Raw genomic sequence first — 27,238 nt, forward strand, 5'->3', positions numbered from 1 at the left:
GTCTCTCACCTTTACTGCCTTTAGCATCTGTTCTGAATGCTACTTCTTTCTCAGCTCCTAACTCAAGCAAACTCTTAGATTAAGTATTTTAATTTGTCAGAGATACACCAAAGTCAGGGTTCACACAAAATAATGCAGAAGATTGATATTTTAATAGGTGGATGGGGGGAGGGTGATATTTGGTATTTCCAAAAAGAATTTTTCTGTACCACAATGTAAACATGCTTTACAATACATAAAATACATATTTATAGACGTTTACACAGCATAAAACAGAAGTTCAGCTGCTTAGGAAGAAAATGAAGGGTGATCTCACCTCTTAGAAGGCATTTTCCAGTTTTTCACTTGACACATTGCATGAGCTGTGCTGTCACACCTGCTAGCAGAGCTAAATCCTTTCACTTTGCCATTAAATAAAGATTCTTTGAAGCCACTGATTGTTAGCATCACATACCATACTGCACAGCTTTGAATAAAATGGTGGATAGATTTTATTTTACCCCTAACTTTAACTTCAGGAATTCTTCATTGTTCAGGGGGTCACAGATATTGAAACAGATCGAGGCACAAAAAACTCAAACAGATCAACTGCAATTTTAATGATGACTTGAACAAAGTGGGACAGAATGATATTCCTTCTGCCTTCACTGATCTGCTGTTGACCTGTATAGAGGGGTAATACACAGACTATCAGGGGTATTTGGTGGGATGCTTTGATTTTCACACCTGAAGGAATGGAGCTATAGAATCTACACTCTCTGATACATCTTTTTTAGATTCTTAGATTTGAGGGGGAAATTTTTTAATTTCCAAATGCTTGGAAAAGTCTACTTAGAAAGAGTGCTGAGGGATCTTACAAAGTTCTGACTGAGGTTTCTCATGTTGAGGATATTTTTCATTAGAAAAATTTAAAATGTAGTTGAAAGATGTATGTTTTTGATAACAAAACCAGTTTCAGTCAAAACACAAGTGCAGACACATTGATCTGAATTAGATCCAATTTTTTCCTTTCCAAACAACACCCTAAAGTTTATTCCTATCTGTTCCTCTCTCACATAGCCAAAGTCAATGAGTGCAATGCCAAATGAAGCCCGATATCAATTCATATTTGGAAAATCTTAATTTTTTTTAGGAAAAGTTGCACTACTACTTAGCTTGCTCTTTGTGTTGAAGAAATTGTCTTCATATCACAGGAACATATCATCCAAACTTACCATACAAATCCCCCACTGAAAACGATCCTTTCAGAATCCTGTGCTAGCACTGAACTGAAGAGATTCTAGTTTGCTGAAAGACTAGAAGAGGAGTGAAAATTGAGGAGAAAGAAATAGCCTTGTGATCTCTGTTTGCAGAGACCTCTTACATGGTGGGGAATTATTGTGTAGTCTATATGTCCCCTTTAAATATCAATATGATATGAACTGAAGCTGAACAAGAGCAAACTGAAAGCCCTATGAATAACTAAGTTTTAGCACACATGATCAGTTGTATTGAAAGGTTTTGACAGAAAACCTTCAACCGTGAAGTCAGGACTGCAAAGGCAGATGTTTTTACAGAAGGAGATCCATTAACATCAACACTGAACTACAAGCAGTCTTCACAGATGTATCAAACTAACACCTTATCATAAGCTGTCTTACATCTATTAAAAACTAATCTTAGCGTTTTAGCTAATCACTCCCTATACACCAATCTTGCCAAAATCAGATTTCTGAAAAATTGAACAGCACAGTGTTTAATCCTATTAGGTAATTTTTTCAGATCATATTTTATTGAGCATTTCAAAACCACCTATCGCTTTATCTGGAGAAAGCTTATGCATTAAAAGTAGCAGTTTCAAACTGCTGCTGTTTGTTTCAATCACACAAACCACCTCAGATTTTTCAAAATTCATCCCAGCCCAGGAGCGCTTTTCAGATAAATTAATAATATTCTCTGACAGATGCTATACAGTATACAGCCATATAAACTTGCAGGTAGAAGAGGGAGGACAGAAATCTAACTTTACAATTCCATTTCATCTCCTATTTTATGCTACTTTTCCTCATCTTCTGTCTCTAACAAAAAATCCATGGGCTTCCACTCCTTTAGATTGGTCTATAGTTGTACAGACTTTTTGCATGAAGCAGCTTTCAGTGCTGTTAGGCTTGAAAGTAGTGGGGCTTGAAGACAGAGAAGTAGAGTTCAAACCTGAAGTTTGCAGAAATGTCTAATGTCTGGTGGAAGCTAAATAGTCACACTGCAGAGCAGTCCTTGTCACCACTTTCCAATACATGTGAAAACCAACTTCTCTGGCCTTACCTCCCCAACACACACCCAGGCTGACAAACACATCCAACCTAAAAATATGGCCATTATTTTAAGGTACCAATCTCTCCCTCAATAAAAGACAAGAAAAAAAAACAAACAACAGCCACTTTCCTTAGTATTTTAATGAAAGGTTCATTGTTAAGAAAAAAGGAGGTAGACATTACTGCATAGAACAGAGAAAATATAAAATCCTGCCAGGACACCATAGAATCCAGCAGCCAAAGTAAGAGCTGATAACAGCATTCTTCAAAGACATTTCTAAAATGTGAAAAAAATTATTTCACATTTTCAGAAATATTCATGGCATGGTTATTTGTGACTGATGTGCTTTTCCTCTAAATTCACGAAAAAGAAAATGGCTAAGGGTCTGCTAAAATGTTCCAATTCCAAGTCTGAACTCATCAATCCTGAAGACAATATATTATAACTGATATATCAGGATTTGCAGTTTTTACCTAGCAGCTTTGGGGCTTTAACAAGAGCTCATTATTTATGTGCACAGAGTGCAGACAGTCTATTTGGACACTTTCTGAGACCTGGGATGGCTTTTAAACTTTTTTTTTCTCATCTTCTCTTCAACAGTCATAGTTTATATCTATTAATACATCCTTCCTAAGCAATCCTAAAACCTCAAAATGAAAATTAATTGGTTTCTTGATTTGTCACAGAGTCCCTCCACATACTGAGGAGAATCTTATGTAACGTAAACTTGTTGGAAATTATTAGAAGAGTGAGGTTTTCTTTCCTTAAATAAATAAGCACAAAGACAAACTACAGGGAATATCCTCTCATCCCCCCGTCTGCCTTTAGTCCTGAAAGAAATGTCAATTAAACATGACAACTTATCAGATGTTTCACAGTTATCCATCCTGTTGTTATCCTACCCTCCACTTCACCTATACCATTTCAGCACTTAAGAGTAAACATAGTCTTGTGATGTGTAGATGACCAAATGTCCTTTGCTGACATAGCTGAAGCCTTCACCTGGGTCACTTGGTCACCACCAGTTAATAGGGCTACTGAAACACAAGTCAGGCCCACAGGTGGCAAAACCTTCTGTAGTCAGATCTACACCATGACAAAGAAATAGGAAGTGAAAATCTGTACTGAGCAAAGATGGAGCGTGGCATGGTAACTAAGACTTAGGGCTTAAGAAAAACTGGCAGAAAAAAAAAATAGCAGTTATTGAACAGTATCTTCCTCTACAGACATGCTTACTTCAAACTGTGCATCTTTATATTGTTTCACTTAGTTCCTTTGAAAGAGAAACCACAAAATAGCTGCCTTTGAGAATAAAAGCATCCACATGGCATTAGAATGGAATACTTGCAAAGCTTTGCTGTCACTTCTTTTGCCAAACGATTTTCTTGTCAGGGAAAAAATAATTATCTACTTTTTTCATTTAAATCGGTCTTAGTCTCAAATGGGATTTGTAGCTGTATAATATCTTTAACCTCAAGAGACTGAGAAAAACGCTCCGGGGTCCACAGTTGCTAAAAGCAGAAGAGATGGCACAATTAAACATTTTCTAGAGAAACACAGACATGAAAGCATGGGCTGAAGTAGGAAACAAGCAAAGCATTGAGAACACCTAGCGGATTCCTCAGGAAGCATCTGTTGAGATAAAAGGAGTCAAAAGTGTGAACACTGTATTTGCCTGCAAAACACAGAGGAGACTGCAACAGCAAGTAGTCAACCTCCCCTCACTCTGTTGTAGGACACATTGCATTCCTCTGCTGCCTTAATTTGTACCAGCTCCAAGCTGTGTTGCAAATAAACTTGAGTCCCGAAAGGAAGGGAAGAGAACAGAAAGTAAAAATTTTCAGATTTGAACTCTTTTTAGACTTTCAGGAGATGTAATCATTCCTCCTCTCCTTAAAAATTATCATGCATTTCCTGCTTCTAAATAAAACAAGAAAAAGAATTCCCAGAATATTATAAGAATGGTTGTTGCAGTGCAATCAAAAGACGAAAAGGTCAGGAACCTTACAATAAAGTATGTTATGAAATTTCTAGTATATAGTTTTGCAAACTTCATAGAGCTCAAATATTCTGGAAAATTATCCCAACTTTTAATAATAAGAATAAAGAAATAGTACTTAACATTTACCCTTTAGGATTGAGTAAGAACACTACAGTATTTTAGAGAATTTTAAGGAAGAAGGAACATGATGATTCCCTGTTTTGATCATCAATATGAATCAGTTCAAATTTTATAAGGTATTTTTGAGAGGTTTTTTCTGGTGGTCTTCTGGTGAATCTTTAAATAAACATATTATAGAGATTCCTTAGGAGAGTATGGATTATTTTGTGTGTGCCCCGTTTTGTGATCTTATTTTAGTCGCTGTTTTGTACATATTACTTTGCAGATTTACCTCAGCATTTTTCAGCTTTTGAATATATACCAGAAAACCTCAATTCTTTCACACACACACTTAATGTCTTTGTCCTGTGCACTGTTCTACACATGCTTTCTCTCACAAGCAAGCAGTTTCCATGATTGCTACAATCCCAGGACCAGGACATTGGAAGCAAGTATGTGACTCAACTAGTAGTAGGAAGGCTCTAAAGACACACCTGGAGAGGCTGGATTGATGGGATGAGACCAACTGTACAAGATGTAAAAAGGCCAAATGCTGCATCCTGCACCTGGGTCACAACAGCTCCAGGAAACCATACAGGCTTGAGGAAGAGTGACTGGAAAGTTGACTGACGGAAAAGAATCTTGGGATGTTGATCAACAGCCACTGGAATATGAGCCAGCAGTGTGCCCAGATGGCCAAGAAGGCCATCAGCATCCTGGCTTGTATCAGAATTAGCGTGGCCAGCAGGACTAGGGAAGGAACTGTCCTCCTGTGCTCGGCACTGGTGAGGACACACCTCAGGTACTTTGTTCAGGTTTGGGCCCCTCACTACAAGAAAGACATTTTGGTGCTGGAGCAATTCTGGAGAAGAGCAACAAAGCTGGTGAGAACAAGTCTTATGAGAAGTGGCTGAGGGAACTGGGGTTGCTTTGTCTGGAGGAAAGGAGGCTGAGGGAAGCCCTCATCACTCTCTACAACTACCTGAAAGGTGGTTGGAATGATGCTAGTCTCTTCTCCCCAGTAACAAGAGACAGAGTAAGAGGAAATGGCCTGAAGTTGTGCCGTTTAAATTGGATAAATTTCTTCTCTGGAAGGGTTTTCAGGCATTGGATCAGTCTGCCCAGGGAGATGGTTGAATCACCATTCTGAAGGTATTTAAAAGAGTGTAGATACAGTGCTTAGGGAAATTGTTTGGCACTGGACTTGCTAGAGGTAGGTTAAAGGTTTATCTTTCTGACCTTAAAGTTCTTTTCCAAAGAGATTGATTGTGTGATTATGTGATTCTACCTTCACTATATGCTGTAGAAAAAAAAAAAAACAACAAAACAAAACAAAACCACACATGAGCTCCTTAGCAGGAGGGTGGAGAACACTGCCACCATAGAGATACCCCATGTTTTCCACAATATAGTGGTGTTTTACCTTGTTAGTTTGCTTTGATTACTAGGTACAAATCCCTGTGGCTTACTGAGGCCTGCACAGATTGAACGAGCCATACGATGTGCAGCTCAGATATTGAGCAGGCAGAGGCATAACAACAGGTTGCCATGGTGGAAGAAGAGAGGAGGGGACAGGGGGAGGTGCAGCCAGAGGTGGTGGAAAGAAATAATGTTCCATTACAAGTGTGTTGTTCAGATTAACTGAACTCTGTCTTCTTCATCCTACCAACTCCTTATTGAACATTGTCTCATAAAACAAAGCTCTCCGCCTTTATATTTCTCTATTTATGGCACAAATGAGAATAGCTGGTGCTTTGGAGGAAAGGGAAGAAAATAAAAAAAAAAAAGGAAAGAAATCTTAACCAAAATGTGACCTTAGCAGATGTAATCCAATCTGATTTCCACTACATTAGCCTACGGATGCTTATGCAACTGCATAGCACAGCAACTGAGAGACAAAACAATGGAAGTTTTAAAGCTTTATTTATTGCTTGTTCTCAAAACATTCAATCGACATCATGCTTCAACTGCCAAATCTAAATTAGAGAGTTTTAAAAAAATAAAAAAGTACTCTTCAGGGGAACATTAGAGCTCCATAGAGAGGTGTGAGCTCAAGGAGATGGAGCATCTGGCTAGAAACCAACTTGCCTATAAGTTCAAACCAAGTGGACCCATATGGATAGCTTTTAGAAAATAAGTGGTAAGTTGAAAAATTCCCCCCCTTCCATGTTCAGTCTCCTTTTTTGGCATCAGTAATTATAATGGAGTTATTGCCATTAGCAGATTAGAGAAACTTCCATCAGAATCTAAACAGTTTTCATATAAGCAAATTGCTTCCTTGTTTATTCATGTTTACCTCAAATTTTCCTCCACTTTCAGATGGATTGTTATGTAATATTACAAAGCATAACAAAAGCTGTTTTGCTCCTAATTAAGTGTATGAGAGCAGTATATTAACTTCTTATCTCAAAAGCACAAAAGAAAAAAAAAAAGCATCAACTCTCAGTCTAAAAGCCTAAAGCCTAAACCATATTGGAATTAGTAAAGCAAAAGGTCAAAAAGATTACCCGTTTTCTCATGTCATGAACCTACAGATTCTACAGATTGCTAGAAGAACTTAATCATTTACATTCCTGCTAACATACTAATTCTATTCAATGTCCATCAGCTAAGTAATTATCTATACTAAAGTTTAATAATACACTTAAAATCATCTCTCGTAAATTTGTCTCATGTCACACATTTATATTTTGCACAGATTTTTTTTTCCTTCTGTTTTCTTACTCAGAATGCAACAGTGCACTGCTTCCTTTCCTTGGTATTATCCAACTATGAGCACATGCAAGGACATCACTCAAACTTTTTGATATCAATATCCCATAGAGTAGCCTCTAGAAGGATTTATCAATATTCCCATTGTAGGGGAAATCAGTCATTTACTCTGGCTGTGAATTCTCTCTTTTCTTATAAAAAATTAACAGAGGAAAGAAGTTTGGGAATCAGAGTAAGTTTGTTTGCTCTCTTACCTGTCCTACATTTGCATAAAATTCAAAGCAATAATTTTCATACTTCTGTTTTATGAAAAATAAAATAAAAAGACAGATAATAATTCTCTAATGAATAATGCAATCAACCAATTCTCTCCCTAGTGAATTCAACAAAGACCTTCACATAAAGAAATTTCTTTTTTATTCTCCTCCACAAATTTTATATAAGAGTATAAATTCTCAAATTACGAGTTAGGAAGTACTGTACCTATTTTACAATAGGAAAACTGTTCATATCTGCATAAAAATTTGGATTATGTTCTGCTTGCACATGAACATCAGTTAAAATACAGAAAAATTACAGTGAAGACTAAGAAGTTTTTACCAATGGTACCATGTTTATTATATGATCAAACACAGCATTTATCTTATCTCAATCCATAAACTGACACATCTCCAATTAACACCTAATCATTAATTAGCTTTCATATGTTGTTACATTCACTAACATACCTTTTTACCTTTTGGGATGCACTGTTAAGCAATTTTCCTAATGACAAACAGGATATTACCCTCAGAACCAGATCAGAACCCAGAATATTCCCAGACAGATTTATGCTTAATCCATCAGATACCACAGTCCCCTAAATAGCACAGAGCAATAACCTTTCTGTATTGCTAAGCTGGAAAAACAATACAGTAATCAAACCCCTGAAGAAAGAAATTAAAAAATAAATAAATAAATAAAAATGATAGCCTGGAGAAGACAAGGGAGTAGAATGCAAACCCAGTGGAAGCTAGACTAAGATTCAGAATGAGGTACATTCTCCTCTACTCCCCCTAAAATAGTGTTAACTGATAAAAACATTGCACAGGCAGACATATGTATTAGGATAAAGCCCCAGTTATCATTTATGCACTTAAACATGCATTTATTATGCATTTAAACATGCAGGCAAAAGGAAAAAAACAAAAATAGAACAAACAGGCCAACCCCCAAGACACATCCTGATGGCGATGGATGAACAATGAACTGAATATTTCCAGCTGGACAGAGTGTCATCTTAGCACTATGTGATGTATTAGCCAAAAGCCAAGCACAGGTTTCTCATTTCAGTCCAGGTTAGACAGTCAAGTCAATGCTCTGAGAAACTGGTTTTCATAGGAAAGTAGATTTGAAAGCCTTAATTCAAATACAGTAAAAGAACAAAATATAATGTAAAAAAAAAGTTTAAAATCAGTCACTGCCTGACAGAGTTGTCATAACACACACTCTCTCTTCATTTCCTTCATGACATAAACTGAGAACAGAATTCTCTGCTGAATAGTTTTGATTCACTTGCATACTGCTTACACTTTCTTTATCCAACAGAAAGGTATACTATAAAGTTGAGTGAGGCTTGGGTATTTTTATTCCCCAATCAGTCTTTCTGCCAGTTTTTTTCATACTCTTTTGTTTTGCTTCAAGCTTCAGATGTAAGAAAACTTGAAAATAAACAGTAAAACCCAAATTGAAAACACCATGGCTTACTACATGAACAATCAAAATCAGTGATACTTGTCAGAATTTCAGCTCACCTCACAGCAGTTTGACCCTACTGTCTTAAAAACTGACTAATTTGCAGAGAAAAACAAAAAGAACTAACAAAAATTTGAGCCACTTGTATCTTCCCTGAGTCCAAAAAAATGCAAAAATATTTGAGCAATATTCTCCTTTAAAACAGGAGATTCTACTTGTCTTGATAACCATAGCCCTGATGTAATGCCAGTTCAGTGCCCCAGGGCTTCCATTTGCTGGTAAGGTACATGGAAATCCTGACCCAAAGCAAAGAGATGTCAGATATACAGCTAAAATATGTTACTGAATGGATAAATAATATTATTTCTTTATTATTAGTTCTTTTTAAAGCCTATGTTTGTACCAAACAGGTGTCAAGAGAGTGAAGTGGAAAATCACAAACATACATTTAATAGCAGAGAAAAAAAAAGCATTATGTACACTTTCAACTTTGCTTTCAAAATTTTCTACACTGATCATATATATTGTTGGTTATTTACCAATACTGTGTGACTTCTAGAATATGACTTCATACTAGAAGTTCTGGAAATTTGTTTTTTTTCAGTTCACAACCATGACCCAAAACAAAGTGTGCTTATGGCTTTCAATGACCTTCCCAAATTCTCTGATAGGTTATGTGAATTGAATAGCCAGTACCTGGTAGAAGGTGGGGAGAAGACTGCAGACTGAGGTACTGAAAACCTTTCAGCTGATGAGTTATTGCATCTCAGATGCTCCTTGTATACATGCTTGTAACCACAGTAAATGCAATTCAAACTTACCAAGTTTTGTGTTGGTAAGGTACATTACTGTACCTTTTCCACACTCACAGAAAAACAAAAAACATAGGGCACATAGATCCGATGTACAGTAGAGGAAAATTTCTGTCAAACACCTCAGAAGGGAAAACTGCTGCTGAGTGGAACCCACCTGTTCTGCTCTCACCACCCACTGGGACTTCTGCACCTCCCATATGGCAAATGTTATCCAATGGCACTGACCAACAGCAAAGATTTCTCTCCGATTTTGACACTCTTTCGTAAGTGTAATCTGAATATCAACTAGGCAAAGAATGTTAATAGAAATATTGCTGACATCTGAATTGAAAAACTGCTTATTTTTTGCATAACAAAAGAAGAAAAATGAAATATGAAGGGAACATCATCATTTTGGAACACTATGGAAAATGTATTGTTACAAGTAATATACTTTACTATAAAAAGTTCCCTCATCTTTTTCTTTGGCTTTTTTCTTGCCCCTTACCAATAGCAAGGATCTTGTGGGCAACATGTTGCCCACAGGCCTTAGACTGGAAAGAATCTGCTGTAAAGTATCTTTTCTTTGAGTGTACATGTCTCTCCTTCTACAGTAATCAGGTCTGCTTTTCAGAAGGAGAACACTGACAGCTTCTCTTGATTTCAGCAGGGACTCAGGTTGCGTTTTCCTTATTACCCAAGATTAACTGAAAATTTTCCTTATTACCTGAAAATAACTTTATTAGTCGTTCTAATAAAACTATCACATTTTTGTATAAATCTTTTCACAGAGAATAAGTGCCCAGCCTCTTACAGATGCCTTTGAACCAAGTTAACTCATAGCAGATATTTAGATGAAGTCTGCAAACTATATGGCTCTTTCACAGACTACCTGAGCCTCCTAAACTTCAGTGACAAGTCTCTACAAAGAGGTATTTCTATCAGGCATCTAGGACTGGTAGCAGTTCACATCTCCTCCTGTATAGCAAACTTCTTGTAAACCCGCTTTTTCCAGCGTTCCCAGGGACAGGTAACAGATAATCTCAAATGAGACACCAGTGGCAACACGCAGTCCTCAGAGAGAGCTCATATGGCTTTCACGTCAAATGTTACTCTTTGTGGAGAGAAGAGACAACAACAAATTGTGTTTAAAAAAATATCATTCAGGATTCATTAGCACACTGTACATTCTCGTACTAAACAGTAAAGGGAAAATACATTTTCTGCTATAGCATAGTTAATGTTCTAATAGCAACAGGCAAGTAGAGGAATGTGCTTTTGTTTCTATGAAAACATATGTACACATATATACAGACTTTACACGTATGTACCCACATATATGTACATAACCTATATATTTAAAAGTAAGCATTTGTAAGTGCTATTCTCAGGATGAATGGGGGAGGGGGTAAGGAGGGAAGGAAGCAATACACAGCATACCCACAAAGATGCCTTTTTATGGCTTTCATGTTATCAAGATCCACCTGTCAAAGCAGATTCTATAACAGGCTGCCAACTGACAGATCAAAATCATGGCTCTGATTACAGAAAGATTAGTCCATCCTACCCAGTTAAGCATTTAAGCATTTCAAGCACAGGCTAAAAGTCCTGTTGAAGTTTTGATCATGGCCAAGAACATATTTAATTTTTGAGAATGAATGTCCTCCTTCATCTGAAAAACAGACCATGAATAACACACAAATCTGGGAATCAGTGATGACAATGCAACAAGTGTCAGAAGGAAAAAAAAAAAAAAAAAAAAAGAAAAAAGATTTATCTTGACAATCTGCAGGAAAACCTGCATAACTATAACTTGTGCCGAAAATGCCAGATACAGAACTTTACATAAATGCAAGAGAAACTGGAGAGCCTTAAGGTAAGGATGACTTCAGATTCCAAAGTGTGATACAGGGAATGCACATCCCCAGTGAACCTTGCAGTGCAGCAGTGGAACAGCTAAACATATCCTGTCTTTAAATGATGTCAGGCAATGATGGTACCAGGCAAGAGTGTAGGGTGGCTGTATGATTTGTTAAAGAGAGAAACTTGTGTGTTACAACTGCTTCCTCAAACTGAAAACAAATAGTAAACTGTGGGTATATATTGAGTCCCCATCTGTGGTACTGTATTATATACACCATGTACCTAAGAATGTGTCACACCTGTCATATCTAAATTATACTACACTGCAGCAATGAAGCTTTGTGAGGACCAAGTTCAGCTTGTAAAAACATTTGAGTTGCCCTTCAGGAGAAATGTAGTACTTGTGAAGGGAAAAAAAAATGCCACCTCAAAACAAGGCCCAGCACATGGCTTGAAATAAGCCACAAATTCCATCTGGAGAGGGGAGGCACAACATAAGTAGTGGCCCCCTAAAAGTTTTGGTATTGCAACCTTAGACCTGCCCATTCCAAAGATGCCAGATTTATCACACCATTAAATCTGAAGTAAAAAGCTCACAAGAGAGAAGACAAAAATTCATGATGGTCCCTGGAAACCATAATTAAATATCAGTTGATACACATTTCTAAAATAATTGTATATCCACATACTTCTAAGGAAGTTTCTGTTTAGCAATTACTGAAATCATATATAGTGGTCTGTACAGATTAAAGCACAAAGAAATGCCCAAGTGTGATTGAAGATGTAACAATAGAGACAGTATGGAAATCATAGAATCATAGAAATGTTTTGGTTAGAATAGACCCTTAGGATCATCTAGTCCAAATGTTAGCCTAACTCTGCCCAAGTCCACCACTAAATCATGTCTCTAAGTACCACATCTACACGTTTTTAAAATATCACCAAGGATATTAACTCTGCCACTTTCCTGGATAGCCTGTTCCAGTGCCTAATATCCAATCTAAATCTCCCCAGCACATTGAGGCCATTTGCTCTTGTCTTATTGCTTTTTACTTCAAAGAAGAAACCAGTATCCACCTCACTACAGCCTCCTTTCAGGTAGTTGTAGAGAGTGAGTATCAGAGAATCACAATTACCAAATACAAAAGACAATGAAAAAGCCCTGTGTGCTTGCAGAGGCATTTTATCTCAATCCATATCTATATCTATGGATTACATTCTAATTGTGGCAGCCTCAGAAAAACAGGAGAATTTTCAAATTATCAGCTTTGAACAGGCTAGCTCAGAAGTAAATTCAACTGAAAAGGTTGAGCCAGAATGCCTCTCTAGAAAAGTTGTGGTTGACATTCCACTTCACACCTGGCCTACATACAATGTGCCTGTGACATAAACAAGCACTGCTTTCTCCCCAGGTTTTACCTGAATGATAGAGCATCAAGTATTAGAAAATTAGCTAAAATCAGAGAAAGAGGAAATAACACCCAAGCCCCTACTCCACTGTCCCAAGGGAACCTAACAATAAGGAACACAGGGCAGGGTTCTGCTTTGCTGCTCTGCCACCAGAAGGCTCCACACACAGCAGCAGGAAGGCTGCCAAAAGGCAAGGGAGAAACCAGACTGAATTTCTACCAGCCATCAACAGAAACTCATAGAATCATAGAATAGGCTGGGTTGGAAGGGACCTCAGAGATCATCGAGTCCAACCCTTGATCAACTACCGCCACAGTCACTAGACTATGGCACTGAGTGCCCTCCTGGTTCAGATAAAACAGATTCTCCAATGCTCTACATGACCAGTCCAGCTGGTCTCAGAATCTGTGTACTGGCGCTGCATGAGAGAGTGGGGCTGCATTTCTGCAGCTATGAACTCTGTTCTGTGTAAGAGCTACATTTAAAATCCCAGCACCTCTAAGAGAAATTTTACTGTAGCTCCTCCATGCCAATTACCTGATGCAAATGTCAGTTTCGAACTCTGCTGGGCCGGGGGAGGTGGGGAAATAATTTGAAAACAGCTGCATTTTCCAACTCTCCTACTGACCAACTTGTTCTATAAAGCTGGCTGTGTAACAGGAGTCATCACGTTACACTGACTGGGAGAATGCCTGAGCATACACACCTACATGTCTGTTTGAATGCATACACACACAACATTATAATACATATGTAAATTTCATTCTCTATTTACTCATTTGCTGTAAGCACCATTCCTAATGGACAATAGACCATGTCTCCTCTTTAAGGGAATGATTAGGACCACATGTTTCACTGACTCTTATACTGAGGACCTTGCCGATACTTTAGAAACCTAATAACTAACAGTGCTCTAAACTTATTTCCCTGGTGGAAACCACTGGCTACTAACTTAGTTAATATGAATACATTTGTCCCTAACCACGCAAGTAATCATTATATAAAGCCATAGGCCTAAAAATGAGACACAGGGCAGCTGAGAAAAAGGTTCATATGCAATAGTAACATATTCTATGACCAAATTACTTTGTTTATCTGAGAAACCCAGTATTACATCACTTTTCCTAAAGAGAATATAAACAGCACATTTCTGAGGAAACAGTTACTTAATGTGCAACTTGTCACCACTATCAGCTTTAACATAATAAAATACATGTGGAAAATCCCTTGAAGCAGACCTTCTGCAGAGCAGATTCTTCCCTAGTCTGGGTCAGAGGGTGTGTATGTCTATGAAGGAAATGCTATCTGTACCTCTTTCACACACCCACTCACTGCAGGTCACACAGCAGAGCTCACTGCTGAGACGTGTCTGCCCTACACATGGCATCAGCTCCTTGAGGTGAGGAAATTACCATTCTGTCTTGGAGAGACACAGGTACAGACACCCCTGTGATAAAGCAGTAGATAAAAGCCCCTTACTTCTCTTTGACTCAATAAGCAATATTGGTACTAATATGTTAGGGGCAAGCAAGTCAGGACAATTTGGAGCAAATTCTATTTGATGAGGTTAAAGGAAATTTTCCGTTAAGTGGATCCCAGCACCTCCTGTATTTTGCACCAGGCTCCTACATAATTGCTGTGTAGGACCCTGAAGAGCAAGTCTGGCACTAACCAAATTTACTGAAACAGCTGTCAAGATGATTTTGACAACAAAATTTGTATATTATAGCTTTGCCCTATGAGCAAAGGTTGTTTGTTTTTTTTTCTTAAATTCTGTGATGCAGAATTAGTAAATATTAATGAGAAAAGAAACATTAAGTCCTTACTTCTTTTAACTCCAAAGAACACCATCTTTAAGCTTGTGTTTTGTCCCTTACAATATCATCAATCTTAAAACTGTTCAAATTATTCTGTGCTGCTCTAATTGTTTTCAAATTTTATGTTAGAAATAGAATATGCTCCATTTCCTTAATCAAAGAAAAAAAATTGTTGAATTATATTATGAGCAATAGAGAAAGCAGAAGAGGAGGTACACAGATATGTAAATTTTCCATTTACATATGGCAAATAGGTTGCTTAATGCCATTACAGAATTATTTTTGCAGACCAAGTTAACATTTCTTTTCATTACACAGTAGAATCTCTTCCCAAACTACTGGCAAAGGAGAGTTATAGGTGAGCAGCAGCAATGGGTTAATAAAAGATGGTATGCTATTAGATAAACCTTTTACAGGTTTGCATCTGAAAGTCATAACATAACCTTTTATTTCATGTGTCACAGTGACAGAGGTTTTTCAAGGCAGAGCTCTTGAAACTGCAAGATGTTAAACAGATGTACTGTACAGCTTTCCAGATTTAAATCACGAGAACTGCATTTGCAGCCTGTGTGTTGTATCCCCATTTTTCTTCCCTTATCAGGTTTGGATGCTTTAAATAAAACCGTCTGGTTTATTCACCTCTTTTTTTTTTTAATTTTTTTTTTCTTTCTTTTATACATATATATATACACATACACACAATGGACACTAAAAATCACTTCCTCATTTTTTTTTTCTTCAGACTAGAGAAGAGCATAAAAAAAAAAAAAAGTCTTATATACAGGGAAATCTCTCCTAGTTCTGCAGGTGCTGGCAACCCTACCCAATCTGTAAGTTTAAAAATGTCATCCACTGTAAAAGCAGACGGGAATAATAGAACTAAAACGAAATAAATAATGATAGGGCTGCTGAAATTTCAGCTTGAATCTGCCTCTGAACCACTGAAATGCTGGTAATCCCCTACCTTTTCTGTTTCAACTGTTGCTTGCACTTGGATAAATCTCTATGAAGAAATGTTTCCATAGTCATACAGTTTAGTTTGCATGCCTAGTCAGATACCACCCCCTGTGCCTTTGAAACAATTAATGCAATCATGATTTAAATATATAGAGTAATTTAAATAATGAGGAACCTCTAGTTGTCTTCTGGTCCAAATCTCTTTTAAAGCAGGGCCAACTTCAAAGTCAAAAATTCTGTTCAGGATCTCATTCAGTCACAGGATGACTGTATCTAAGCATGAAAATGTCACAGCTCCAAATCCTGACTATCTCCAGTGGAAACTTTGGGGGTTTTTTTGGGTGTCCATTGTCCCTCATCCTGAAAACACTCACTTCCAGCATTATGATTTTACTAATTTAGTGCAACACAGAATTAGTATTTCTCATATTGGCACTCTGACCATGTTCAATAGGATGTCAATGAAGATCTGCAGGTCTTAATTTGTGAAGCTGCTCCCTATCCAGGCAATCCCTGATGCCTGGGGCATCTCAGGTACAGGATGGCTCATTTGCTTTTCTTGGACTTCAGAAGGTTCCTGCTAGCCCATTTGTCCAACACATGAAGGTTCCTCTGGATGGCATCCTACCCTCCAATATATCAACTAACCTCCCTAACATGGTGCCACTTTCCAAACTTGCTGAGGTTTGCTCAGTCCCACTGTAGTGTCTTTACTGGGGAGTTTAAACAGTATTTCCAGCAGAGGGAAAGCAAAATTAGGCACATACCAACACCATAGCAAAAAATTGTGAAAAAAATGCAAGCCAGCAACAACACCTAGATTTTCATCTGTGCAGAACACAGACGAACCATTTGAGGCAGACAACTACAACAGAAACAAAAATATGAAAAGAAAATCCTTTACATGAGAAAGAATACATGAAATTCACTAATGAGATTGAAACTACTAACCATTGTAAAGTGGACCTTAGTACAAAGGGAATAAAATAAAATTTAAAAAAAAAAAAAAAAAAAAAAAAAAAAAAAAAAAAAGAAAGGAAGGAAAAGCATGAGTAATCACACTGCTGTGAATGCAACATTGCACGAGAAGCATGCTGGTTGATGGATTGGGGTCAGAAATGCTCAGCACCTTTTAGATTCAAGTCCCTGGAGCCCTGTGAGTTCAAGAAAAGTCCAAAATAAGTGCAAGCAGGTGGAGATCCCATCTTGCTATGAAAAAGGCATAAAAATTGTTTCTATTGTAGCTTTCTCTGTCCTGGCATTTCCTAAGCCTTGCCATGCTAAACTGCTCATAAATAAACTCCTTGAAGAAATTTCTGTTTCTCAAGTGTTTGGAAGTAAGGAAATGAACTATTTGACAGAGAGCTCTTGCTACTGTATGCAAATCCATGAAGTCAGCAACACTGCTGAAGCTTTAAATCATCAACAAACAACTTCACACTACCTATGAAGAACCTTCTGCCTAAAATTAAATATAAATCAAAAAAATTTTCCTATTCTACCTTCTGCTGTTACCCACCACTACACTTATCTTGATATACAGAACTGTATAAAACAGCATCAATAAAAAAAACAAAAAACAAAACAAACCCAAACCAAAACAAAAACTCTTTAAAATACACAATATTTAACTGAGTAAAAGTCAGCTGCAAGAAACCCCAAGCAATAGTAACAGTTTCTAAAGCGTATATTACTTCCTCAATATAGAAAGCTGTACTGTGAAGTCAGACTTTCCATCTGAAAGTTGAGTTTTCGTTACAAAACTGTGGTTTAAAAGCAAGAGGTTTGGCATAAATCTTCCAAAGAGTGTGGAAAGTCAGAATGGAAAAAAAAAAATCTTATTATCATAGTGATAACAGAATATCATAATATTTATGTCAGTGATTATCCTTCTGAGGAGGAAAACACTTCTTCAGATCTCTTCTGATCAAGGATGCAGTATATTTAAAGAAAATACTTTGTTTCCTTGTTATTTTGTTCACATTTAAACTTTCAACAATATTTAAAACTAGTAAGTATACTTGATACAAATTAAAAATTATTTTATGTGGTCCAGAACCACACCTCTAATGAAATAATTCACCAAAAAGCCCAGTTCTATTTAGTGTAAGGAAAAAAAAAACAAAACCAGAACCAAACTAGGACAGAGAGAAAAAAATAATAATCTGGTTTCTCATTCATTTCACATTCTCATGTCAGTACACCTACAGTACAATGAGTGCACCTGCCTTTGCTTTTGAAGCAGCTGAAGGTTTGTATCCACAGAACTTTTTGTGTTCGAAAACCAACATTCACCCAAGACAGCCAAGAAAATTGCAAAAGTGCTTTGTATTGTGAAATGACAGTAACACTTCTTTCTACACCCTTCCCTAGATGACTTGTAAAGATATAAACTATCTCCACATCCTTTCATTTTATGCTTATTTTTCCATCACTCATCTAAAAGGAAGAGTAAAATGTACACAGTGTGACTGAATGTGTTTGCTTCTTGCTCTTAAATAAAAAAAATGCTACAATTGAAGAGTCTTTTGCAATAGCAGAAACATTTCACAAGGAGCCTATAACCTTGATTAGCAATTGCACAGGTCCTGCTGTGCTTTTAATTTCAATTAGAAGAACTGTTTGGCTGAGTGAAGTTTTAGGGTTTTTAATTCTAAAAGGACATATTCAGAGCATAAAGGCATTTCAAAATATTTTGAAATTTCACTGTAGAGCCAGATTGTCACTTTGCTTTAATAATACATATTTATAACTAAAACTAGTTGTAGCACCATAGTTACTGAAGCTCGAGCTTATTGCAGGGAAAAAAAAAAAAAGGCAATTAAAGAAAAAATCAATCTATATCAAGGACATATCTTCTGTGTTTCAAAACACATGACTTACAAAAGCCTTGAATATAGAGGGGAGGGATGCCATCCAGAGGGACCTTGACAGGCTTGAGAAGTGGACTCATCCAAACTGCATAAAATTGAAGGAGGTGATTCTTCTCCATTACTCTGCTCTTGTGAGACCCATCAGTATTTAATAATACCATTCATCATCTTCAATGACCTACATTGAAGCTGAGGTGGGGGATTCTTTTACTATAGGAATGTTTCATTTAATCGGCCATTATAGGCATGCATAAACATACAAATACATTTTCCTTTCCTGTGAGGTATGATGCCTTTAAGATGTCATTCTAGACAACTGAAATTCAATTGTGTCATCTTTAACGCCTGTTTGTAAACTTGATCAAAATTTTGGGTTGATGTGGGGTGGGTTGTTTGGTTGGTTTTGTGCTGGTTTTTTTTTTTTTAATTAATTATAGGCCTAGACTGTTTTTCAGGACTTCAAAAAACATTTTGAAGAACACCCGAGATCACAAACATCACTAATGAAGATTTAAATGTAATTCAAAAGACGTTTTTCCCCCAAAACATATACTACAAAGTTATATAACTTCTGATTTTAATTGCTACAATTAGATGACACAGTTGATAAGTAGCCAATTGAATTGCAGAAAATATCAATATGTCTGGCTGCTCAGAATGTTGACATCTGAATGCAGTAGCTACTTTTAAGCTTACCATGAATTCTTTACAACAATGATGATAATGCTTCTGACCTCACTGATCATTCACAGTGGGGAAATAAATTCTTACTTCTTTACAAACCTGCCTACTTGAATCATACCAGAAACCTACATGAAACCAGTCAGAAGAAGATGAAAATGCAATGACAGAGAAAGCTTCCCTGACTAATTAATGCTTTTTTGTGATGGTTGGAAATCTAAATCCTGAAATATCCACTCCTACTCAGCCTACGCAGTTGCCTTTTCATGGCTCAAATATTCCTCGTTGGCAATAAGAGTCAAAGAACAAAAATGGTATTATTTTTAAAATGTTACTCCATAAGTGTGATGCAAAGTGAATGTGTCAGAATTTCATCTTAAAATACTTTTTTCTTCAGCAGTGAGAGAGATTCCAAGAGAAATTTAGGATGAAGAGAATGGGAAATCTAGTAATTCAGGATGATGGGTCAGGGTCATGGCTTGAGCTATGATTTAGAAATTAAGTTGAGCACTCAGGAAAAGGAGGTAAAGAGCAAATGATAACTAAAGCCTGATCAGTAATGTTTCTGCACTTTTTGTTGGTGCTCTTTTAGTTTCCATTTTGTTTTCTTCCTTGTTGGAATACATATCATCAGCTACTAACATGAGAGATTCTAAACTACAAGATATACTTATTCTCCAGAATACCATTAGTATTTTCATGCTTTTAAAATAACTCATAGTAAAGAGCTGTACCACACCACTAATATTGATTACAAACAAATCTATTTAAAACTAAACAAGAGCTATGACAAAACCTAGTCCTTATGGTCTCTGAGAGAGGGAAGAAAAAACCCAGGCTGTCTTCTCATAAACTCCAAAAAGACAAAGGTGGCAATTAATTTTTTAAAACAAAAAAAATACAGTAGGATATTTTATAACTTCCTTTAACATTTCTACAGAAGCATGTCTAAAATTTAGTCTGAAATGCTGGTATTTATTATTCATTATCCTAATTTAGTTTAGTAAATTAATCCACATCTACTTTGGAACAAAAAAAAAAACGGTGTTCTCTCATTTGATTTGGTATGGTCTTATGAGTCGGGTGACTACCGAGAAATATCTATAGGTATTTATAGATAGCCTCACAATTTATGTACTGGGGGGAAATAAAAAACTAGCTAGAATAGCTATTTTGACCTGACCATCACTTTGTAAAAAAATTTTAGTGAATGTTCAGGTGGAGAAAAAAAACACAACCCACACACACAAAAAACAACCCACAAAACATGTAAAAAAAACCCCAAAATACAGAAGAAAAAAAAAATTCCTATCTAGCATTCACCTTCTATAAAAATTAAGCCACATTTCTGCAAACTCTTACCTCTTTCACTATTTTTCATATTCTGAATCAAACGCAGTAAGAACCTTAAAAACAACAACTTTGTTCACAAGGCAGACTGAGTGCTCTTCTACTGAGCAGTCAAGTCTATCCTGAACACTTCAGGAAGAAGGGAGAGTAGAAATAATACTTGATGTAAAAATATCACAGTGTTTCCGAATTAAATCATCTTGTACAGTAAATTAAGTTACTGGTGACTTTTCTCGTGTTTGTGTTGCTCTCATTTATTGTGACACTTTTGAAAATCAAAATTCAGGTCTTGAAGTAGCCTATTATACCTAGTCATAGAATCATAGAATTGGCTGGGTTGGAAGGGACCCCTGAGATCATCGAGTCCAACCCTTGATCCACTACCGCTGTGGTTGCTAGACCATGGCACTGAGTGCCACATCCAGTCTCTTTTTAAATATCTCCAGGGATGGAGAATCCACTACTTCCCTGGGCAGCCCATTCCAATGCTTGATCACTCTCTCCGTAAAGAAATTCTTCCTAATATCTAACCTAAACTTCCCCTGGCACAACTTAAGACCGTGCCCTCTTGTCTTGTTGAAAGTCATTTGGCAAAAGAGCCCAACCCCCACCTGGCTACACCCTCCTTTCAGGGAGTTGTAAAGAGCGAGTTGTAGTGTAGTTGTACAATTTCTAACACCGATCTCAAGCAAAGCTGACACCCTAGGCACACCAGAATACATACAGCAGGTGAAACCAGATCTTTCTGCATACACTATCTGGGACTCCATCCATATTTATTCACAGTCAGATTCTCTCCTGCACCCTTAAAAACATGGGACAACAAAAGAGCACATCTATGGCACTGCAGTCACCTTTTCTCCCACGTTTCTTTGCAAAAGAACCAATTCTTTAAAAAGGAGCAGCGGAGCTCCCAGGCAAAAAACAGTTCTAACAAAACATCAATCTGGTTGACAACTTGTTGGAAACTTGTTTTGAAACATGAGTGGATCATTTTATCAGAAAAGTTTCCACATTTACTACAGAATTAAGCAGACAAGCAGTTCTGAAAACTTCAAATCTAATTCTGAAAAGTAATCGGAAGTGAAAATAAAATCTCATAATGGAAAGCATTAAACTACCTCCTTAGTCATCATTTTTCTGATAGAGAAAACATATAATAAGTGTATTAAATGTGTGTACAAGCAAAAGCCTATCATTACTATAAACATAAATTTTTATTCAGAACCCCATTGCATTTCAAGAGTTCTCCACTATAAACTCTCTATTAATCACTGAGATAGGCAGGCCACACAAAAGCACAGCATAGCCATGGACCACATTTCACCATAGCCAAAATGGAAACCACTTCATCTTACAATGTTCCTCATACCAAAATACAAAATACAAGTGATGTCTCATTTTGAGCCCTTTCTACAACATCTGGTTATAGAACCATCTCCAAACACATATAAAGGCTGCATAATTGTGTATATGTGGGAGTCATATACTGAAGTCTTAGAACTGGATTTTCCATTTAAGTTTTTCAAACTATGTTCCGTTCTTTAATGCTTTCCACTTTAAAAAAAGAACTATTTCCCTAAATTTACCACAGACCAAAAGCTTGAAAACATTTATAATTTAGTATCAAAGAGCTACTTCTGACAAAATTAAAGGGTTGGGTATGGTTGGTAGTGTGGGGTTTTTTTCATTGCATAAAATTTAAAAATTGAAGTTAGAAGTTGGCTTGAAACACCAAATCAAAGCTAGGCAGTGAATGTTTTCAACTTAGCAAGACAGAGAGAAATATAGCTGAATTTCTGTTTCAAAATAGAAATTAATTTTACACAATTTCATGTGGATGTTTCACTTTCAATGAACTGACATTTTTAAATATAAAAACATTCCATTGAAGAATTCCCAAGCAGTTTTAGTACTTACTCAACAGACACATGAAAAATTTAATTCCTCTCTTTCTCTTGCCTGCTAGGAATTATTTCCAGACACACTGTATTACCTCAGGCCTTCATCAAATGCTTTTCAGTTGCAGAAATCTCTATAGGTAAAAAAAATTATGATATCCTGCAGTATAATAGACATGAATATAATTTCATTTGACTTGGGACAGCCCTCAGTGGACCACAAAAGTCTGTTTCAACGAAGCATAACAATTAAAACATGTCCATATTAAAAATAAATAACTAAAAACAAAAACCAACAACAACAACCATGCATAAGATGTTTTAAAGAAGGAAAGGAAAAAAAAGAAAACCACCCAAGAAACCACCAACACACTTTATATCTTTTGCTTTTCTGTGTGTTCACAACATAGATTGTAGACTCTTTTAGCAGATGCTACATAATTTTTGCCAGGATGTGTTCAAATGAAGTTACTTCCAAAATAAGAGATGATCTGGAGGTTAATTAAAAAAAAATCTACCACCTTCATAGCTTAATAATGAACTTAAAGCATGAGATAATTTCCAGCTATCAGGTATTTCAATCCTTCAGTTTACTGGAGGTTTTTTCTGAGGCATATTCAGAGAAATGGCTAAAGGGACTGTAATAGCCTTCTGGGACAGGAAGATTAAGGTTTCTGTAAAAAATGTTAAATTAATTTCTAGAGTGATGCAAAGTCGGGGAAGGGTTGTTAAGGGATGGCCTCTTGCCACAGGGTGGAGTTTTGTTTTGGTATCCTTTTAGAGTCTGCAGGTGTTTGGCAGGAGCTGAAATCAGGGCCAGCTGTGATATTTCAGCTCTGATATTTCCCTCCCCATATTTCTCAGAAGTGATGCATCAGGGTGATGTCTTACACCTGATGTACTCAACTTGTGTGGTATGACTGTAACTGCTTGGGGTGGGGGGGAAGTACCACTGCAGGGCTTTATTTTTTTTTTTTTCAGCTGGCAGCATTCATATAGTAAAATTCATCAACATGAATGAATTTAATCTGGTAATACATCAGTTTCTTAAACTGCCTATAATACTAGTGGGTTGGTTTTTGCTATTTTGAGCTTCTTCTATGCGCCAGCCATTTAAAGTCATAACATTGTATAAGAACAGTGAAAGCAACTACATTGTGAAAAGGGGGAGGTCAATGTTTTAAAGAAAACAAGAAAAACTCTGACTCCCCTCACTTTACTAGGAAAGATCTTTGTCCTTTCCTACTCCTAGCTGCAGGACAGTGCGTACCTGTTTTTGTTTTGTTTTATCTTTTGGGAGAATTTGAATAGTTTCTATTAAAAATGGTATTCTCTTTTAAGTTTGTTTTGTTTGGAAAACCTCAAACCACATTGTATTTCATACACATGTTCCCCAGGGGATGTTAAATGGGACCATACTGAGGTCACTTCTAAGTTTTTTAAAATGTTTTAAGAATTCCTTTAATGTTTGTACTATCTTGGCCTGGTAAAAAGAGCACATTTTTAAAAAATAGCTTTAAAAATTTAGACTATAAAAAGCTTCATTAAAATAGTCTATACTGTACTCTTAGGAGTTTGTAACAACTTTTACAAACATTCTTTCCTCCCTCTTAAGGAACTTGTTCCCTTAACTAGCAAAGCTGCTCCTCTTTCTCCCAGCCTTTTTATCCATACATCTGCAAGTACACATGTGCTTCTATCCACAGACTGATTGACTTAGCAGTACAAATGCCTGTGGTATTCATTTTAACTTCACAAATGAATAAAAGATTATAATCAGTGGGAAAAGTAGACATTTCACTCCATTCATGGAAAAAACAGCATCACCTGGCACTCCAACTTAGTGAAAAATTTCATGTTCTTTGGCAGTTCCCTGAGTATGATTGAAGCTGTTAATAATATTAAAAAAGTGTTCTGGGATCAAAAATGTGTTGTTTTATCTCAGTTTATAGAAAGAGTTACACAAACCACTCATGGCCTTCAGAGTTCTGAGGTTCCTTCAGTTAAACTTGAAAATACAACCCACCTGTAGCTGATTAAGTTCCATTAGACCATTTCAGTAATCTCCTTCACTGGTCTCTCCTTTGATTTCAGATTTGCTCCCAGTCCTTCCTTGCATTATTCCAGGCTCCTCCCAGATTTCTGGGGTTTCTGTCTTTGGCTGGTACCAGCCTCGTGCACCCTTTGCATCATTACTGACAGCTGGGGGGACATATACTTTGGCAATTATTGACATCTTTACAGTGCTTGTCACTAATGGTGCAATACTGCACTTGTAGTGAACAATGGTTGCATTCTGAATAGCAAAATCCATAGATCAGATAGGAGAGCAACAGCAAGGGAATGAAGTTAATAATGGAATTGTGTTTAGATCCAATTCTGCTGGTAACATCTAAAATGGAAGAGGTTAGCAAAATCTAAGCATTCTCTACCACAGGTAGATTAGAGTTTTTCCAAACTGAACTATCACCAGGTTTGATGCTTTTCTAATCTTTGCAGTGGTTGAAAGCAAACAACTATGAAAAGCAGCCTAATGTGTTTTGGTTTTTTTTACATCACAGTCTGTTCTTGTTGTAAGGTTATTAACAGCAGGCTGAGTTACATCTTTCCTAGAAATGCATTTTCTGATCTACACTGAGCCTGAAAAACCCCACTGTATTATAATAGGAGCACTGGGAAGAGTGATTACGAAGTTCTTATACTTAATGACTGGATTTAGCTTTACAAATGAGAAACATCTTGATGTGATTATAGTATGTTGGTGGTGGCAGGTGCTGGTTTACCCCATTTTAACTGGGTCTTCATAGTGCAGAGGATACCTAGTTACAGATGCTCAGGTGTTGCCAGACTTCTTCCCTAGTCCTAGATATAGTCTTAGGGCACTGTCATGCTTTTTGACGTTTCAGAAAAAGAAAATGCATATTGACTTAGGAAAAAGTAAGGCACATGTGTTTATCCCAGATGCATGCTGTCTATACAACAGCAGAAGGATGAGCAAGTGGAGAGAGACTTGCAGGGTACAACAGTTAAAACTACTGTTCAAAAGAAACACAAAAACTAAAATATGTCCTTAAGTCTCCAAATCCAAGATATGAATAAATGGCTCAGGGCAATGAAACCTATCTGTGAAGTCTGAAGTCTTTACTACCAAATAAAAAATTGTGTAGAAATTACAAAAACATACTTAAGAGGCTCAGTATGCTACTCTCCAAATCTCTGGTCTTCTAGATGGCCTCCATGGTATGTAAAGGTGGAGTGGGGAACTTAATTTTATATAAGTGATATAAGGTAAATATCTTGACATAAGAGCAGTACCTTAAAATTACAGCCATTTTTCACATTTCAAGAGAGAAGAGGAAAAATCTAGAAGGTGGGGTTTTTTTTCCCTCCCCTCTACAACTGTTATAAAAGGCTTAAGGAGGTAGGCAGCACCAGGAACAAATGTGTAACATGCAACTACACCACAAATACTGACATTTCACTTCCAACAATAAAAAGAAGATAGTGTCTAAGTGCCAATTCAGAGAATTATGTAGAAAAGACAAAATTTTCAAGTAAGTTCACGAGGGAAAAAGATCAGATGCCAGTTTATGAGGAAGTATTTTTTAAAACCTGACAAATTATGGTATCGGAGTGCAAAACAATGTGATGTTTCTTATGGTCAGGTTAACTACGTCAAGTTACTTAATATTAAGGTAAAATCCTAACAAAAGCAGGGTAAACAAGCTAATCTCTTCCACTTTGGGAGGCAGTGGCCATCCCACAACATACTATTAAAAAGTAGTTGCTTTCAAAGTGGAACTGATTTCTTAAAAAACATAGCATCAAGAAAACACAAAGAATATTTTTCCAGTGTTGTCCAAGTACAGCCAATTCAACCACTTTCTGGGTCAAATAAAGACTCTTGCTGTATGTTCTTCAAAGCCCAGCCTTAATCCCTGTGAAAGTTATGAAGTGAAATATTTGGCCCACACATACTTTACAGCATGGTACTACATCATTTGAAGCAGAAAGAGCATATTTATTTTGGAAAAAAGCTTCTTTCCTTGCAGTAGCCTTACAAATCTTCTCTTAAACTTCTAAAAGTATAAGAAATATTTATAGCAAACATTTCTAATAAACATACTCCATCATGATTGAAATTGAGTTGCCTGTTCTTTCCCTAAGATATAATTATGTTCATACTCCTGACAAACACTTCTTAACCGTAGATCTGGACACATACAAAATTGGTTGCTTTCACTCCCAGTGGATAACTTTTCTGATTACTCCCGTTACTAGAAATTAATTTAAAGGACACTCATCATGCAATAAAATTGCTGTAAAATATTCTATTACGCTATTCAGGACAGTATAATTCAGTTTGGTTTGGGCCCTTTAGCCCCTTATAAGCCAGACTGTAAGAAGAACTGGCTGGATAAGGGAACATGTAGATACCATAACTCTACAGATACTAAAAAGTGAAAATATTGCTTATAATTAAGTATAGACACAACTAAGTTAGAATAATAAATAAATAAAACACGGGAGCATTCTCAGCAAGGAACCAGCAGGCCAAGAAAATATCTGTATACAACTTTCGTCCTTTGTTCTTGTGTTTCTCGTCAAGGACTTGCCTTGTTTTTTTTTTTCCTCCAAATAGTACAGGTTATGGTTTTTCATATTCCATACAGAACATCAGTTGCTTGTGGGAAGCAAGAAAGGTACATATCTTAAAGGCATATTTGTTTGACATAATGCAATTACATAATAT

General features: G+C 36.6%; 1 protein-coding gene across 1 annotated transcript in view; it reads right to left on the reverse strand.

Moving 5' to 3' along the window:
• Positions 1-27,238, reverse strand: part of SUGCT (succinyl-CoA:glutarate-CoA transferase) — a 320,381-nt gene that overhangs the window by 159,120 nt on the left and 134,023 nt on the right. The window lies entirely within an intron of this gene.

This window comes from Calypte anna, chromosome 2 (assembly GCF_003957555.1).
Source record: "Calypte anna isolate BGI_N300 chromosome 2, bCalAnn1_v1.p, whole genome shotgun sequence".
In the NCBI taxonomy this organism is placed as follows: domain Eukaryota; kingdom Metazoa; phylum Chordata; class Aves; order Apodiformes; family Trochilidae; genus Calypte; species Calypte anna.